Here is a 4,463-nt window from a genome sequence, read left to right on the forward strand (position 1 = left end):
AGCAGTAGCTTCTGGGAGGTTGAAGGGCACTGGCAATGAAGACGAACACATAGAACAGCCATAGACCACCTAAACAGTGCCAGGTTACCTGTGCATGCACGGACTCTTACAGGTTTAGGCAGAATGCCTTTGCCAATTGATGCAGGCAATCCTGAATCAATCTTCTGTTCCCCATTCAAAGAATCTGTGAGGCGTTACCCACTTTCTCTAAAAGAGAAGAAATGCCAGGCATGCTTCTAGAACAGGGCATACCTGAGACAACCCCAGAGACTCCACAACAAAATTTGGAAGGGCAGATGTGTGAGAATTTTGCTTTAAAAAGCCTACTTTGGAAGCAGTGGCTTTGAGTTAGATGATAAGGGAAGTGCTGCGTATGTATCCTGGAGCTATTTAGTTTGAATACCTATGTATTTCAAAACTGAAACAATATAGCTCATTGGGACGGTAGTATTTAGATTGAACTAACTTGAACTGACTTGTATATGTTTTTAATGCATTATATCCATGTCTAGAATCCTAAGATGTCAGGTGACTTACTAAACTATAAAGCCAGATATTTCTTCTGGGTTTGTGGTGGGTGGGATAATTAGACTCGGAGATCAAACAAAGAGACGGATATTTAAATATAAACTTTTCATATACTGTCTTGTGTCAATGGGTGTCTCCAGTAATGGTCTTATATCTTTTTCATTTCACACACAGCAGAATTAATATTTTTTTAAAGTTAATCAAGCTACCATTATAATTTAGGCAGAGTTAAGGTGGTATGCATATTCCTTTAGCTAGCATATGATGAAAGATCACTACATACTGGAGGTAATCCAACAAGGCATTAAATACACAAGCAGTTCTACTTGTTTCAGTAGGGTTAGTTATGTGCCTAAAGAGAGAAGCTGATGTGAATGTAATCACTGGCCTAGGTTTACTGTTATCGCATACCTGAGACTGCAGGAAATGCAGAATGTGTATTTTCAGCTTGACAATTTTCATCTTCCAGTGTTTACAATGAAGTGGAACATTCTTAATATAACTAGGATGGGATAAAGCATATGAGCAAAGAGAACACCAAGTTTGCCAGGGATTTATATTTTTTTCTTTTCTATCTCTATTTTCTCTATTCATTCTCAAGTGTGAACATCTTTTGGTTCACTTACTCTGAAGACATTGAAAAACCTTGCACTGAACTACAAACAGTGACTAATACAACAACTTGAAAATGTAGTTTGTTCAGATTTATTCCAAATCCATTCATCATCCTACTTTATGGAATAGAAATTCTATGTCTTCCTCTTCTTAAGCACAGGAGATAAATGAGATTGTACCAGTCAGCATATGGGTCAATGAAGTAAGCAGTATTTTTCAAGATTTTTTACTGCATACATTTAGTCTTTGAAAAAAAAGGATCAAAAAGGAACATTGTGTGGACCGCTCCAGAGTGAGTAATGAAATGGGGAAAAACAGGGCAAAGAATATTTTGGCATTCCAAATTTTTCTGCTTCATAGTAACAGGAATCTTGTAATGCAGTAACGGTCAGACTAATGCTGAATTTAGATTTCTGCCACAAAGGTCCCATGCAACATTATCATGACACGGTTCTGACACTGGAAACCTGAAAATAAGTATTTATTGCTGTAAATCAAATTGGCACTTAAATGAATCAAAATCTTATTTCAGCTTACTTTGCTTTTACAGATATTAGAAAGTGAGTTTTAAATGAATTTTTATAGCAAAGCTGGCTAAGAAAATTACAAGAGCATGAATGAAACTGGCCTTAGGTATCATTTTTAACTTATGAAAGACAGAAGTCCTCAGTTGTGAAAAATATGAAATATATTTAATTGTGTCACTGAGAATTAGTAACTAGCCCCTTTAAAAAATTATTTTCTTTTGTTTGTGTGCTAGCTGTGAAACACCAAAGTTTAAAACTAACCTGTGTCTCTGGATTCTGCAAGTTAACTGTGGAAAGTAGGTTAAAGAACCATCTGTAGGACAGGCAGTAAACTAAGTTCACAATCCATCTCTAGGAAGAGACCTGTGCAAGGAGTAACCGCACTTCTTTTTTTCAAACTAGCTAGAGCATTCATTCATTTTAGTTCCTCTTTCCTCTAGGAAAACAGCTGAACACCAGCCACCCTATGGTAAACTGTCATGAGAAATACCCTGAATTTCAAATAGCTTAAGGCTGGGAAACATGGTAAGTCTTTAAACTATCAAAAGTACCTCAGGTGTTTAACTAATAATTGCTATTTAAATGCTCACCAGCTTTTACAAAATTACTTCAGCTACAATAATATTTTTTAACCTCAATACAGCAATAACATTCCTACCACATACTTGATGGTTTTTTATTTCTTATGTTGAAATGAGACATTCCTTCTTAGAAAAGTATCTTGCTGTTCTTGAACACTATGCTAAAGTAAAAAATGAAACAAAAGAAAGCAAAAAATCACAAGTAACTTCTAAGATATTTCAGCACTAGATTTGTTGTCTGCTGGCAGGATTGGCAGCAGGAGACTAAAGGAAGATCCAGATCAGTGTGATTATATGTCTGGCTGGGGAGAAACAAAAATAGAAGACGACACTACCATGAGGTAGGTTGGCAGCTTTTATGGATGTGTTCTTTGTTCAAGGTACTTATACCTATTAATGTCACTAACAATATTTGGTGATATGGATTGATGGATTTAGTGATACCATGGAGAAAATCTTGGTTTAAAACCCCAAAAGCCAGATGGAACTGCATTAAGCTGTTTTCCAAGAGACTTAGTTGCAGTTAAGGCTGGTAGCCTTAGATATGGCTATTGCTGAAGAAATAATAGGCCCATATTTTATACATAAATCCCTTATATATTCCCTTCTTGCAAGGGTAGGGAAAGAGCAGAAGACAGTAAACCCTGAACTTATTGTCTTCTCTTGAAATATTCTCTAAGCAGATTAATTGCTTTCCCTAACCTTTTTTTCTGAGCTGAAATAAAATTTCTAGGTTAAAAAGGTTATTACTTCTGAGTTTGAGTTGATCTTATAATAGCACAGAAAAAACATAACACATGCTTTTACATAGCAGTTATGGTGATGAATTGAATTATTTGGGGAGGAACATATTTTGCCATTAGGAGCAAGCTTCAAGATATTAGGCTTTACTCCAAATTGGATGCAAACCCAAGGCATTGACAGGTATAACCATTTAAGAAGTCAGCTCTTCCACATCCTTTATTTATATTATTGAAAGCCTTTACATGGGATTTTGCCAGTCAGATCCCACCTAGTGAAGGATCTGGGGACACAGCCGGAATTCAGAGGCCTAACAAATCTGTTTGGCCAGGTAGACTTCAGCCTCAGTTACATTTGTGTGAATTTGTATTAACTGCACTGATATAGGATGTAGTTTAAATTCACATTAGTATAACCCACAGAAGAACCTGGGTCCAAATGCCCAATGTGAATAAACGAAGTGATTGCATTTTAATAGAGAAGGCTTTGTCCCATGTTACCATAAGCAATCAGTAAATATTGTATTGTCTTACATCAGTTGCTTGTCCCTTTTTTGGGGTGATTATTGTCAGTATAGGAGTTACTATAATTGTTTAAATATCTCTAATGTCCATAGAACTTCCAGTGACTGTACCTCTTACTGCAGAGGGGAATTTAAAATCTGTTGCTGGCTATGAGGAGAGAGAAAATCTTAAAGTTTGGGAATGTTCTGAATTTTCATGAGACCTATCTGAGGCCCAGAACAAGAAAAGCTTTAGAGTTCTAATTCCATTCCGCTCTAGAGGCTGAAATCATGTCATGATGACATCAGTAATACATCAGTAATCGTGTAAGTCAGTCCTCTTTACAACTGTGGGGACACAGGCAGAACCACAGGTATATAAACGTTTTGGACACTACTGACCCTTAGGTCTGTGAGCAGGTGTCTCAGTGTGGTTTACTTCTCTATAAAGCAAACATGACACATATTGCTTACAAGGAAAATCAAGTCGTGTGCAAAATCTAAGGGGCTGAAACCCATTTCTTGTTAGTGGCTGTACTGACAGAGAATGGCTACTTAGTCTGCAATCCTCAACTGCTCGTGAATGTGCTCCTCCTTTTGTTTTCATTAAGATTAATTAAAATTTGGCTGTCTCAGGCTAAATCTTCCTTTGGGCTCAGCTGATGGGTTTTCTTCCTTCTTTCCAGAGAACTGCAAGCCCAGAAGTCTTCTGTCTCTAGATGGTAAGTTGAATTCTGCATGTGAATACATTTCTTCTGTTTTTATTTTGTAATTTAAGTTTGTGCTTTACACTATATTCAATTTTTAATTAGCTTTACAAGTTATAAACTACATTTCTCCTTTCCCTTATCAGGGTCCACTAGACTAAGCCATGGCTGTCCATCTCCCACTTGTTACCCAAGTTCAGATTTGCAAAACTCAGTTCTCAGCAGAACAAACCAATAGCAAACTATCTGTATATAAGGCCAA

At 36.7% G+C, this 4,463-nt stretch overlaps 1 long non-coding RNA gene across 1 annotated transcript; it reads left to right on the plus strand.

Annotated features, from left to right (window-relative positions):
• Positions 1 to 2,108: 2,108 nt before the first annotated feature.
• On the plus strand, positions 2,109 to 4,217 carry LOC119141264. Its single transcript, XR_005101883.1, has 3 exons — positions 2,109 to 2,195; positions 2,500 to 2,592; positions 4,181 to 4,217. It is a non-coding gene; the product is annotated as an uncharacterized LOC119141264 (long non-coding RNA).
• Positions 4,218 to 4,463: the final 246 nt, after the last annotated feature.

This window comes from Falco rusticolus, chromosome Z (genome assembly GCF_015220075.1).
Source record: "Falco rusticolus isolate bFalRus1 chromosome Z, bFalRus1.pri, whole genome shotgun sequence".
Taxonomy (NCBI): domain Eukaryota; kingdom Metazoa; phylum Chordata; class Aves; order Falconiformes; family Falconidae; genus Falco; species Falco rusticolus.